General features: G+C 41.5%; 1 protein-coding gene and 1 non-coding gene across 3 annotated transcripts in view; both read left to right on the top strand.

Moving 5' to 3' along the window:
* RAD51B (RAD51 paralog B) overlaps positions 1–14,605 on the top strand; it is a 747,597-nt gene that overhangs the window by 263,233 nt on the left and 469,759 nt on the right. The gene's annotated exons all lie outside the window — the stretch shown is intronic.
* LOC142426953 (U4 spliceosomal RNA) lies at positions 4,542–4,681 on the top strand. The gene has a single exon (XR_012779811.1). It is a non-coding gene; the product is annotated as a U4 spliceosomal RNA (small nuclear RNA).

The raw sequence follows: 14,605 nt of genomic DNA, 5'->3' as shown, positions 1-14,605 counted from the left end.
TGTGCTTTCTATTCTATTCTATAGGTGTGTGTATCTGTCATTATACCAGTACCAGGCTGGCTTGAGTACTAGAGCTTTGTAATAGGTTTTGAGGTTGGGCATTGCAAGGCTTCCTGCTTTGTTCTTCTTTTTGAGGAGTTCTTTGCTTATCCTGGACTTTTTCCTTCTCCATATGTAGTTGGTAATTAACTTTTCCACTTCTTTAAGGAATTAAGTTGGGATTTGGATTAGAATTATATTGCATTTATAGATTGCTTTAGGAAGTATTGAAATTTTCTCATTGTTAAGTCTTCCTATCTATGAACATGAGATTTTCTTCCATTTGTGTAGATTTCTTTGTTGCATGTATTTAAAAAATTTTTTCCGGTACATTGGCTTTTGGTATCTGGATGCTAGCTACCATTTAGACATCTCGACGACTTCTTTGTGTATGGGATATTTAAATTTGGGTACAAAGAAGTCTAGTCTTTGAGGGCAACTAATTTTCTTTCTTTTTGTCTTGATCTGTCTACTGTGATACACTATACCAACTAGTCTAATTTCATTCAGGCAGAAACTAGTACAGAACAATATGATGTCATTTTTGTTTTCATTTCCTTCTTGATACCTTTTTAAAAACCTTAATGCTATTACATTAACTTTTAATCCAAGTGTGGCATATTGTTGTAATTACATCATCTTGAAATGTGTTTATTTTCAAGAGTACAGATTTGATTTAAAAACTGTATTCTCTGTTATTCATGGCACTTGATAGGCACACAATTGAAATGCTTCCTGGCCAGAGCCCAAGATTCTTGAGAAGGGTCAGGGTAGAAATGATTCATCATTTGATAAAATGCAGACCAGTTGAATGTGACTTTTATAACGTGTATAAGCCCAGCTCATGGTATGAATTCCTACGTTTCTCTCTTTTTTTGGTAAACATAGCATTGGAGTGGGTTTTATTTCTTGAGCATTTTGGCATGGAGCTATTGAAACGTGTGAATGCCCCACCCAAAACATGATGTAACAGAAAGTAAGTGTCCCAAGGGGAATGGGGAACTAGAAAAAGAAGATGACATTTCTCTTGGAGGATGATTTATTCCCAGTGACATCCCCAAAGCATTTCCCCAGGCATGTGTGTTGGAATCCTCTGCTGTCGTTGTTAGACAATATTCCCTTTTATTCAGGGCGATTGGATCAAGAGGCCAGTTCTTTGGTGCTTGGAATATAGACAGTAAGGAGTTCTGAATTTGTTGTCTGGCCCAGGCGTCCTTGTTAGTGATGGAAATAGGGGTCTGCAAGTTGAAGAATGGGTAGCAGGACTTAGTATAAGACACTGGCATCAACAATCTCATTTCTGGTCTTCCCTTTTACAATAAATTCTGCTTTTGCTGCTTGCCTAATTGAATATATCTCTTCGGCTCAAGGCTTCTAACTCTCTGACATATATGGAAAGAGTTTTCTAACATGGCTTCAGTTTTAGCAACATTTTAGTGATGTTGTTCATTTTAATCAGTTATTTCACATGTTAATTCTCCTCACTGGCTGCCTGTTTTCTTTGCCTCTTAGTCAAATTTGACTCAAACCTATGGTGATTCCCTGTATTACAGAGTAGTACCAAGCTCCACATGCTTTTCAAGGCTGATTTTGTAGTTGCCCTTGAATCGGATCCTTGATTTAAGTTGAGTTCAAGTTGTGAATCAACTGAAAATCACAAAGAGAAGTCCAGTTTTCTCACCTAAAGATATTCTGAGACTCAGATACTATCAATAGATTAAAGGCCCAAATGAAATGGAAGATTAGAAGCAGTTGCTGTTTTTAGCGGCCATTGATTACATTCCAACTCTTAGTGACCTGATGTAAAGTAAAATGAAAACACTACCCTGTGCGAAGCCTTGCTCATAATTGCTACTGTGTTGACGCCCACTGCTGTAAGCCCCTGTATCAATCAATCTCATTAAAGCGTCTTTCTCTTTTTTTGATACCAGAATGCTTCTTAGAAGCAAGGATGGCAATACTTTGTCTCACATGCTTTGGACATGTTATCAGATGGATCAATTTTATTTGCCATTTCCAAGTACCAATATATTCAGGACCTACTAAGGAATTGGAATATGTTGCTTAGTATGTCTTCCGGGAACGGGGATGTTTAAATGTAGGGGCAAAGCTGTCTACAGGGGACTCCAGGCCTTTTCTCTTCCATGCTCTGTGACGTTCCAGACTCAGGAGTGTTAAACACTCAGAGATGTACACAATGAGATGAGCAACGAGCACTGTGGGGGTCAGTGGAGAATGGGGTGATTCTTATTTGTGCCCCAAGGAGTCAGAAGTGTGTGCATGCTCTCCTATAATCCTTGTTTCTTACTGTTATTATCTTGGCAAAGGGGCACAATGAAGTATCCTTTCCTTACCTTTGTCTTTCTTGATATTCTTTTCTGAATTGAATGGAAGAGAAGTAGGGATGGAGCAAAGGGGTACCACGTATTTTAATTTCTCCTTTTAGGTCTTTGGGTCCCAAAGCCATCTTGATAGTCAGTCAGTTTAGGTTTTCAGAAGCAAGAATAGGGATAACAATGACTTCTACTTATTGAATACAAGTACTGGTCTCTGTACTATAAATACATTGTCTTCTTTAACTTATATAGCTTTATTAGATAGATACTTTTCTGTGTGTTAGTACATTCGAAACACTTAGAAATCACCTGAAATATAGTACAACTTCAGTAAATCCTATTCAAAACCACTTGGGAGATAAAAGAATTCTGCCAAAGTGTGATATTGGTAGAATTTGAATCCATTTGATTCCATGATTATTAAGGACTGTGTGTGTGTGTGCGCGTGCATGCGTGCGTGCATTCTGATTTGAATTCAGCTTGTGTGTCCCAAATACTTTTCTGTTATCTGTGCTTTATCCTGGCATATGTCTATTCTTCAAATTATCAAGGTCTGGACCAAATGCATTTAGTGAGAGGGTGGAATTTTTCTTACAAGATTTAAAAAGGACAAGTCAGATTATTACATGAAAGGATCTGTTTAGGCTCTTTTTGCAAGGCAGGGGGTGGACCAAATAACCTTTGGATCACTTCCACTTGTATAATTCACCATTTCAGCAGGGCAGCAACATTTCAGGCCAAAGTTCAACTTTTTTTATTATTAAATTCTTTTATCGTCGCCAGGAAACTAGAGAAAATGAATTCTTCACAGTGTGCTTGTGCATGCAACTTGAAACGGTTTGCACACTAAATGAAATTAAATGAAAGACAGCTGTTTGGGAAAGAGCTGTCAGGCCCTGATTGGGTTCTATTAGAGAAGAATAGGCGCTAGGAATACGTTTTCAGAAACAGGATATCAGTGGTTTAAAAGCAAGCACATTTACATACACCAAAGCTCTCATGTGGTTAGGCTGTTGCATGTCTTTTCAGTTTATCCATCTTAAATTGTTATTTGCTCTTGGTGAGTAGGTGTCTACTTTCAAAGATTCTTTTCACATATCAAATGTGCAGCAGTTTTGTTTTGTTTTTTATCCTGAGAAATAAATACAGTACAACCCCACTACAATGCCATCCTACGTACTTTGGTTTTGGTTAAACGGAAAATCCAGTAATTCTAACCAAAGCACGTCCTTTACCCAGTACTCTCCCATTCCTGCCAAAACGCAAATAGGGCAGGACCACCTTTAGCAGGTTATCAGAGCTGCCACCAGGATCTCCTGAAATGGCTATCAGCACGCAAGGAACAATTATAGCCCCAAACAACCTCAGAGCAGATGGTCCCCTGTGGTGATAAGCATCCTGGCATCGTTGTGCCTTTGATTTGGGACTGTCCTCTGCAATTTTCAGGCACTCAAATTATGTTACCTGTGTGATGCTCCCTGCCCTACTCACTCATGCCACCTAGAACACGTGTTCCTGAGCCTTACCCTAAGGGTTCTGTAGTCCCAGAAAGTTTCACTGTATTTTCCAATCCTCCTGCTGTAAGGGCGTTCATCATAGGGTCTCTACTGGTCCTTCCAGTGGAAGCAACAGTGCTAACCAGGGAGATGTCTTTATGGGGATTTTTTAAAAAGCTGTTTCGTATCTTACAATAGAAGCAGCTTTACCCATGGCGTTCATTCATCCAGGAATTTCAGTTAGCATTCCAGGGTAGGCAATGGCAATGGCGTGTCAGGTTGCTCTCATTGCTGCAGTCTCTAGACCTTCTCCTTGCACTGACACCTTGCATTTCGACACCAGTTAATGATGCTATTTTTGCTGTTGGGCGCCATCAATTCAGTTACAACGTACAGTGACCCGATGTACAACTGAATGGAAGCCTGCCAGGGTCCGCGCCGTCCTCACAGCCGTTCGGGTGCTGGAGTCTGCTGCTCTGGCCACTGTGCCACTCAGCTCCTTGAGGCTCTGCCCCCCTTTGGCTGGCCTTCTGCTTTATCGAGCATGATGCTTTCTCCACGGACAAAACGCTCCTCATAACATGGTCAAAGAACAGGAGAGGAAGCCTCCCCATCCTCACTTCTAAGGACCATTCGGGCTGGTTGTATTTCTTTGAAAATAGATATTTTTAGCTTTGTGCAGTGGCAATATCGTAGCCAATGAGGTTTGCCCGAGGCACGATTATTGCTAATTGAAAACTTTTCCCAAACCCTGCTGTGACGACTTGAAATGTAGTCAGCACTGGCAATTTTTGACGGTCTCCACGGAGACTGAGAAAAACAAATAGATATTTTTTGTTCATTCTTTGGACAGTCCATGTTCTCCCTTAACTCAACTGCCTTCCTTTGAGATTTTGCTGATGACCTCCTAAGGACTTTATGAGATTTTGCTGACAACCTCCTAAGGACTTTCTGACTCATGATATTATGCAGATCCACCACCCCCTCCTTTGGCTGTTAGTCAGTTGCCATATAGTGTGCCCATTTAAAGCCCCTTCCCTTCCCTCTTCTCATGGTGTAGATCCTGCCACTTGTGCCCGGAGTCTCTGAAACCAGGTGTCCAAGAGATTGGCAAATGGAACCCAGGGGATATTTTCAACCTGAGTATAGGAACACCTTGGGGATCCCACAGTTCCCTACTTATTTGGAAGTCACATTAGGAAATAACACAAAATATTAAAATGCCAATGCCTCCCCATCGGTTGTTGTTGTTAGGTGCTGTTCAGTTGGTTCTGACCCATAGTGATCTTATGGACATGAAATGATACTCAGTTCCATGCCATCTTCACAATCATTGCCTCGATTGAGACCATTGTTGCAGCCACGGTGCTAGTTCACCTCTGACGTCCTTCTGTAGAGATTGGCCCTTACTGATGATATGCCCAAAGGAAATGAGGCAACAAAGAAGAACAAAGAATTGATACATTTTTTTAAAAGTCATTTTATTGGGGGCCCGTACAACTCTTATCACAATCCATACATCCATCCATTGTGTCAAGCACATTTGTACATTTGTTGCCATCATCATTCTCTAAACATTTGCTCTCTACTTTAGCCATTGGTATAGAATTGATACATTTGCATTATGGTGTTGAAGAAGGATTTTGAATATACAACGGACTGCCTGCCAAATGAGAATAGTCTCTCTTGGAAGAAGTACAATTGTCATGCTCCTTGAGAAGCAAGGTTGGTGAGACTTCATGTCATTCACTTTTGACATGGCTCCAAATTAGGGCCAGGCTTTTTTCGGCTCAGGAGAAAAGTGCTAGCAAAGTTTGTATATCTTGACTATTATTTTCCCATGTTCTCTGATATAATTCACATATAATCTATGTGAGTGAGCAAGTGACCTCCTGGTGAATGTGATCACAGTACAACTTCTATACCAATGTATCTTCCACAGAGGAAGTGGTCAGTTATTCCTAGCTTCAAAGGAGGGACAGACACTGGGTGACATTTTCTGAATGCCATTGACATTAAGTGTTAAACTTGCCATTGATTTTGTTGGTGAGAATATTTACTGGTAATTCGAAGTTCCGGGTCTTTTAATAGTAACTTTTCTGAAATATCTTTCTCTCTCTCTCTCAATATAAGCTCTAGGTCCAAAATATTTCTTTTCATAAACAGGAAGCCCTTGAGTACTCAATCTATGAAAGTTATGACTAGAAGGGACAGAGCTTATGAAAATTAAGAAAGATCTACCTCACATTTTCTTTGGACCGCACATAAACAATTGCACGGTCAGTCCCACACTATTTGCGCCATGTTAGAGGAGGCTTAGCTAAGTCTGCGATTTACTTTGTGCAAAGGGCTTCAAAAAGTGTGTGGAGACATGAATTTAAAAGATGAAGGTTTTCTCTGCTTCACTCTGTCCTTGTAAGTGGGCCGTTTGGTAGTGTTTTGATTCTGTATGTTTTCTGTATGTGTATGAAATCCAGGACAGACAAACCCATAAAGAGGACAACTGCATTAATAGCTTCGGGGGACAGGGGACATGGCGGGGGACATGGCGGGGGACATGGCAGGGACATGGCAGGGGACATGGCGGGGACATGGCAGGGGACATGGCGGGGGACATGGCGGGGGACATGGCGGGGGACATGGCGGGGGACATGGCGGGGACATGGCGGGGACATGGCGGGGACATGGCGGGGGACATGGCAGGGGACATGGCGGGGGACAGGGTGGGGGACATGGCGGGGGACAGGGCAGGGTACAGGGCAGGGGACAGGGCAGGGAGGGGAGCTAACAGCAACGTGTACAGGAAGAGGAAATGTCCCCTGCTTGCGGTGATGGTTGCACAGCTTCTGTGAATGTGAGTGACCTGTTGGCATGCAGGATATGCAGATTGTATGTCACGGAAACTGGAAAAAGTAAACTAATTACATTTTTAAGGTTTTCTTAAGATTCCATTTTTAAAGGAATTCTTCCCATGAACTTTATGAAGCCCCATCGTATATTCTCTGCCTGTTTCCTTCCACGTTCATTCAGAAAGCAGTTATTGAGTACTTGTTGTGTGCTGGACACTGGCTAGGGCCAATGCAAGAAAAACTGGGAGGCATACTCCCTGCTCTTGAGGAGTTTATGGTTAGTGAGCTGTGCAGACTGTATTTGTTGTTGTTGTTGTTTTTTAGCTTTCAGGGACTTTATTTTCTGATATGACGTCACTCAAAATAAGACACAGCTGCAAACATCCATTAATAATTGGAACATGGAAGTACAACATGTGAATCTAAGAAACTTGAAAATTGTAAAAAATGAGATAGAACACATAAAGATCACTATTCTAGACAAGAGTTAGCTGAAATGGATAGTGTTAGTCATTGCAAATAGAAAATCATATTGTCTACCATGCCAAGAATGAGAAATTAATCACCGTCATCATCAAAAGGAACACTTCAAGATGTGTCCTCTGGGACAATGCTGCCAGTGCAGACATTGTTTTTAAGTGTTGACATGGCAGTTACTTGGCATTAAGGACCAATAATCAAGTAGAATACTTGTTGCCCTTGAGTAGATTCCACCTCACAGCAACCCTATAGAACAGAGGAGATTTCTGGGTTTCTGAGGTGTAGATCTTACAGGGGCAGAAAGCCTTAGTTTTCTCTTGTGGAGTAGCTGATGGGTTTGAACCACCAACCTTGTAGTTGGTAGACCAGTGCTTACCCAACAGTGCCACCAGAGGTCCTGTGGCCAACAATAGGCCATCACATATTTTTCTCCTCCCTCATTTGACGACTTTAATATTTATACCCACCACAAAGTATAATATGACCTTTGGTTGGCGTGACTTCAGATGAGATGACAAAATATGCTTAGAGGTAAATGACAACAGGGCCCCACACCTAGTTCTGTACGCAGATAGTCTTGGCCAAGTTTAGTTTTTAATGTTGTGAACCTTGGTTGTCGTACTTCGGATTTAATTACCATGTGACCATGCTGGGATGATTGTTTTTAGTGCAGCCATGGGAAATCAAAGCTGACAGCTGGACTGCAGCTGTGCTCCAGCTGGTCCTCTGGAGTTGAATTCCGAGAGAAAAGTGGCAGCAGGCTCCCCAGCTCCAGGAGATGGTCCTCTTTAGTCATCCAAGGCAATACCTGCCAGATGCTTTGGAAGCCGGTTCAATGAACACTCAGGAAGTGAGACCTCAGTGAACAGGCTTTAAGAATATACCGTATGCTCAGAGAACATGCCACCATCATTCTCGGCTTAAATTAAAGAAACACCCTCTGTCAAAAGACAATATTTACCTTATATAGTTAGGCAATATTTCTGCTAAATGAATTCCACTTCAAAGATATGTTAATAAGTTCTCTGAACTCAGAAGATGTTTGATCTACAAAATCTAAATTTTTTTCTGAAAATATTTTGCAATTTCTCTTGGGTAGAATAACATGTTAGTGTTTAAAATATAATCAGTTGATTTGCTGGTTTTAATCCTCACTGGAATTTGTATTAGTTACTCTGAGCTTTTTTTTTTAAACAAAAAGTATTATCTGTAACTTAGTTGAATATGTGTTGTCTCTAGTGTAAATGACTCCCTAACAAAGACTACAATAAAACTTGTGTAATAAATATTAAGTATGTGATTAATATGGTAAAACTCCTATGAACAGACAAAAGAACTTGTAAGAAAGATAGGGAAGAGTGTTGAGTAGGTAATTCACAGAGGAGGAACTGTTGTCTCAGTTAGCTGCCATTGAGTTGCTTCCAACTCTCAGTGACCTAATCATTTACAACGTAACTAAACACTGCTTTGTCCTATACCATCCTCTCAATTGCCTAGTGTGTTAGTCTGTGTATTTTAAAGAAACAAATCCACAGAAACTCATGTATAAGAGAGAGTATCATATAAAGATTAAGTGCGCACCTAGAAAACATCCCGACCCAGGGCTGCCCAAGTCCACAGTCCAACATTAACCCATATGTCCAACACCAATCCACAAAGTCCTCCTCCATCTCACAAAACACACGCAATGACGCCGACTGCAGGAGGAAAACCGTGTCAGTGAATGTGTAAGCATCTCAGCGCTGGCAGGGGTCTCCACACGGCTGCTCCAGCACCCAGGGCTGCATTGGGGTAGGTCCATGTGGCTTCTCCTTGAGGATGTCTTGTAGGAAGTGAGCCTTGCCAGCTGAAGCAGGGAACTGCTAAGGCAGCTGCACCCTGGTGTGACCATCACAAAGCAAGAGACCGGAGAACGAACTCACAGCCATTTATTCCCTCCTCCCTTCAATTAACCCCACATGTGTTTCTCGGCCAGGTTGGCACAAGGTGAGGCTCACTGAGCCATTTGTCTCTCCGCCCTTCAATTAACCCCACATGTGTTTATCAGCCAGGTTGGCACAATAAACTAACTCCCTCACCTAGCATGCTTGAAGCCATCATTTCCTTCTCGTTAAGTGGGCTCATCCTCTAGTACTATGTCAGCATTTCGTCGGACGTGATCACTGTGGCTTGCATTGGCTAATTTTCGGAAGCAGATCAGCAGGACTTCCTTCTTGATCTTAGTCTGGAAGTTCTGATGAAACAACGTTTCCACCATGGATGACTCTGCTAGTATTTAAAACACCAGTGGCGTAGCTTCCAGCACCACCACCATTCTGCAGATGGGTGGTGGAGACGAGACTTCAGAAAGTCCACGAGAAAATTCCACTATCTTTTCATTCCAGTTTTGCATGAACTTTTTGAAGCTCCTTCATATAATTTGCTAACCACAACCTCACTAATCCTTAAAACCTCATGGCCGTCGAGTCAATTCCAGCTCATGGTATCCCTGTAGGTCAGGGAAGAACCGCCTTCATGGGTTTCCAAGACTGAAACTCTCTACAGCATTCGGAGGCCTGGCCTTTCTTTTGTGGAGCAGCTGCGATTTCTAGCTGCTGACCTTGAGGCTAGCAGCCCAACATGTAACCACTACACCACCAGGGCTCCACTAAAACTCAAAGAAAGGTCCATTTTAATATGTACACAAAGAAGACTCTTCTCAAAACATTGGATGATCATCCTAAAGATGTAACACTTAACGAGACTGGTGCAATTAATGATCCCCTCCTTCCATGCATCCCAAGAGGTTTTCAACTTTCTTGTACACACTCACTGATTGTGTACCATGTGTGTTTTACTATTTCATCCGAAATATTTGACGCTTCTGGTGCTTGATGTTGATATTGGATGTGCCTACTATCAAGTTGTGGCAAAGCCTAGCAGCTTCCCTGAATTTGCTTTGCACCCAGTTGTATTGTTTTGTATCTATCTGAAGCTTTTAAGGTAGATTTGAAGTATTTTCTGTAGTATGATTAGAATTATTCTAAATCACCATATTAGAAAGCTGTTGTTTTATTTTTGTTGTTTTTGTTTGTTGCCATCAAGCTGGCTCCAATTCACGATCATCTTATGTGTAACTGAATAAATCACTGCCCCGTTCCCTGCAATCTTTGTGGTTCTTGATACAGTCAAGCCCATGATTAAGTATTTTCCAAGCTGAGGGCTTATCTACCAGATATACAATGGAGTATAGTCTATGGCATCCCTAAGGTTTATATCAGCTGCTTTTAAAAGTTTTTATTGACTCTTTTAGATAGCTTGTATTCAGAGTTTACATGGAATTCATTTTGGGGTCTGCAAACTGAGTATAATAACATTAAACTACTCTTGCTTTTCTTATCTAATATGTTTGTGTGATGGATTACTGCTTGGTTGTTGGGTGGTTGTGCTTGTTTCTATCTCCTGCTGAATTGAACATTTACTTCTATAAAGAAAAATGTAGCCAACAATGAGAGGAGAGATACCAGGTTTAGGGGAGGTGGTGGGGAGAAATGGGGAATTGATCACAAGGATTAATTTATACCCCCCTCCCAGGGGGACAAATAACAGAAAAGTGGGTGAGGGACAATGAAGGACAATGTAAAATATGAAAATAATAATCTGCAACTTATCAAGGGTTCATATGGGAGGGTGGGTAGGGGAGGGAGGGAAGAAATGAGGAGCTGGTATCAGGGGCTCAATGGGAAGACAATGCTTTGAAAATGGTGATGGCGGCATATGTGCAAATGTGCTCAACACACTGGATGAATATATGGATTATGATAAGAGATGTAAGAGCCCCCAATGAAAGCATTAAAGGAAAAAAAAAAGAAAAGCCTATAAAGCCACAGGCAAGAAATGGAATTTTCTCATTTTCACTTTCTTCCTATTGAAGTTTTTGAGAGATCTGCAGAGCATTTTACCATGAAACTTATACAGTTATATACAGCATATAATTTTTATTATATCATATGTTATGTATAATTTTTAATATCTATATATGATAGTTTGTCATATATTTACAGCCTCAGAAACCCTGTAAAGGGTCTCAGTGAGTTGAAATAGACTGTATAGCACTGGTTGGTGCTATATTTTCTGACATATACCATGCTAAAATTGTTACAGCAAGAATATTTCTGTGATTTTGTTACTGTGATGAATTTCTTATCAAAATATGGGCTAAATATTTAATTACTGACTTGGGGTTCCCTACCAGGGGTCAAATGTACAAGTAGAGGTACTGGTATTTCCCTAACCCAAAATAAAAATCAAACACACGGTCGCTGAGTCGATTCTGACTCATAGTAACCCTGTAGCACAGAGCGGAGCTGCTTCCTGCTTTTTCCAAGGCTGTCAGCCTTTATGAGAGCAGATACCCTCATCTTTCTTCCATGGAGCTGCTGTTGGGTTAGAACCACTGACCTTTTGGTTAGCAGCCCAGTGCTTAGCCCACTGCACTAAAAGTGTTCATAAATTTAGTTTTTTTTATACATCAATTGAGTTTTTAGTTAAAATATTAGACTGTATATTCTTTTATGTAAACAGGACTGGTTGAGTGCTGAAGAAATATGGCTTCTGCTTAAGCAGAGAATTCGAGAGTCGTGAAACTATACGGGAAACTTTTAGTTTTTACTGTCTGCTCCTCAGTAGGAGACTGCACTCTGTTGTGATTCCCAACTGGACATATTGGGTAAATGCCACTATTACCAAGGGCATTTTGTGTTCACAGACTAGATCTTCCAGGAGCACTGCTTGGCTTGGGGCTAGCTGTGCTTGTTTCTATTTCTACTTCCTACTGAACTGGACTTTGCTTCTGTAAAGAGAAAAGTCTAAAAAAACACAGGCAAGAAAAGTTGGAATTTCTTCCTTGGGTCAATCTCAGGTATAGTGAGTTATAGGCAAACATTAAGGTTGAAAGTGGGCAATATAATGAGCAAATTCAAAGAATTAGCGAGTATTTATGTAGCACTTCATGCTTGCAAAGTGTTTTATAGTGCTAATCATTAATCTACACAAGTCCTCTAGAAGGTAACAATGTTATTACATCTGTTTTATAAGCAAGGCAGGCAAAATACAGGCAAATTAAGTGGCAAAAGGGAAGAGAAATTAGGACATTGATTATAAGCCTTGGGCCTATGTCCTAGACCACACTGCCTCATTAGGAAATGAAGAAATAAGGTTGCTTCTGTTTTGTTTTAGAATTGGACATGGTGCACATTTGGGTAATTGTTTATATGTGTGTTTATAAATGTTCCTTTATTTTAGCCATATTGCTCAATGACCTGCCAACCTAAGACAGCAGTCATGAATTTCTGAGCTCATTAAACTAATGGCTGAGGTCCCAGAAAATGGCACAGAGGCCACGGCCCACAGAATAATGAGTATGTCTGGTCCATACTAAGCATTAGTCATGCTGGAATATTCTGCAACACCGAAAAAAGGCAAGGCCTAGAATGGTTGCCTGTGGTGCCTGTATTCTGCCCGCAGGATGCTCTGCCTCTGTTTCTCATGGTGCTTTTCCTTCACTCATGGCAGGCGCAGTTTTGTTAAAGAACCATACACTTGTTTGCCAATAACAACAAAACAAAACAAAAATAAAACAAGAAGCTCTTCCATGGCATAGAAATAAAAAAGAACTCAAAATATTCTGCGTTAGAAAGAATAGGAGACTGGGTTCAGGTATTGTATTCAATGGCCTTTTCTTTCACTCACTGAGTGCACCCCAGAAACTGCTTGGCCACCCCGAGGTGGGACCAAAAGATGACGAAGAGTCCCTTTCCACAACTTCTATGCCATCAGGAGCCATCCTTCCAACTAATGCAACGATGCTCTCATTGCAAAACAGAGTATTAGAACTCGCCCGTTTGAATTGCCTTTAGAAGCCATTTATAAAGTGCAAAAGAAAACAGTCTCACATTTAATTAAAGTCACACCATGTTTTTTTAATCAATCCCCCTACCCTCGCCCCACAAAGAAATTTATTACCCAGATAGATTACTTTTTAAAAAAAAACTGGCTTTTGTTCTGCATTCATTACTCTGTTCTTTCTTTTTATTTTCAAAATCTGTTTGATTCTTAAAAGAATAAAGATTTGTCATCGATGAGGATATTTATTTTTCAACTTTTTAATTTTCAAATAATTTAGATTTACCAAAGAGCTTTGAAAAAGAAAAGAGTTCTGTATGCCCTTCCCCTAAAGTTAGCATCTAACATAAGCATAGTACACTTCTTGGAATCTGGAATTCACGCTGATAGCGTCTCCTCCCACCTATGACAGTGAGTGGGGACACTGAATAAAGTGCCCAGAAGGAAAGGAAAGGAAGAAACAAAGAGGGAGGGAGGGAGGGAGGGAGGGAGGGGAGGAGAGAGACAGCAAAGAGAGAGGGAGAAAGGGAAACAGAAGGGGGGGCGGAGAGAAAAAGGGAAGAAAAGAGACGGAATTCAGTTCCCAAACTCTCTCTGTCCTGTTATTTTTTTTTTCTTTATTTGTTGCCAGTCCACCATGAGCCTCATATGCTGGTTATTAGAGAAAGTCAATAGAGATATAAAAGGAGAGACAGATACATGTGGCACAAAGGTGCTTCCAGTGCACGAAAGTCCTACATCTATCCCTACCCAGGGCTTCTTGTTCTTAGCCTACCATGCAGGATTCTTGCCATGGCTTATGAGGCCTTGTTGGAACCCTGGGGGTGTAAGGAACCCTGGTGGCACAGTGGGTTAGGCGTTCGGCTGCTAACTAACTGCAAGATCAGCAGTCTGAAACCACCAGCCGCTCTGTGGGAGAAAGCTGAGGCTTTCCACTCCCATCAAAAGTTAGTGTCGTGATACCCCACAGAGACAGCTGTACTTTGTCCTTTACGGGGACTACGAGTCGGAACCGAGTGAGTGTCAGCGAGCCTTAGGAGGCCTTGAACTGACCGTTAGCTACCTCACCAGGTGCCTTGCCCCTTGTTGTTCCTTTTACTTCCTAGCCCCTGGACTTCTTCCAAATCCTGGTTGGGCGCTGTCTTACGTCAGGATCTTTTCTTTCTACCTGGAAGCCTCTGCTGTGTATGCTGTTTTCTTCACACCAGCTCTCGTCTGGGAGTGAAGTTACAAGCAAGAAGGGCCAGGGAAACGTTTCCGGGATTCGCTGAAACAAGTTCTTGAGCGAGGTGGCATGATCAAAGAGCAGGGAACACAACCCTGTTGGCAGCCACTCTGGTGCTTGTTGACCACCTTCCGCTGCCATGGGCAACGATCACTGGGTGCGTTCTCGACTCTTGACTCTGCTCTCCTCCTCCCCTGCGGCAAGAAGAGAATTCAACTTCTTTCCACAGGAGAATTCAACTTCCACATGCACCGGAGACAGAGTTTGCTTATCATGTCTCTCTTTGTAGTTAAGGAT

The sequence above is a fragment of the Tenrec ecaudatus genome, chromosome 14, assembly GCF_050624435.1.
Source record: "Tenrec ecaudatus isolate mTenEca1 chromosome 14, mTenEca1.hap1, whole genome shotgun sequence".
Lineage (NCBI taxonomy): Eukaryota > Metazoa > Chordata > Mammalia > Afrosoricida > Tenrecidae > Tenrec > Tenrec ecaudatus.
This window is presented reverse-complemented; position numbering and strand designations above follow the sequence as displayed.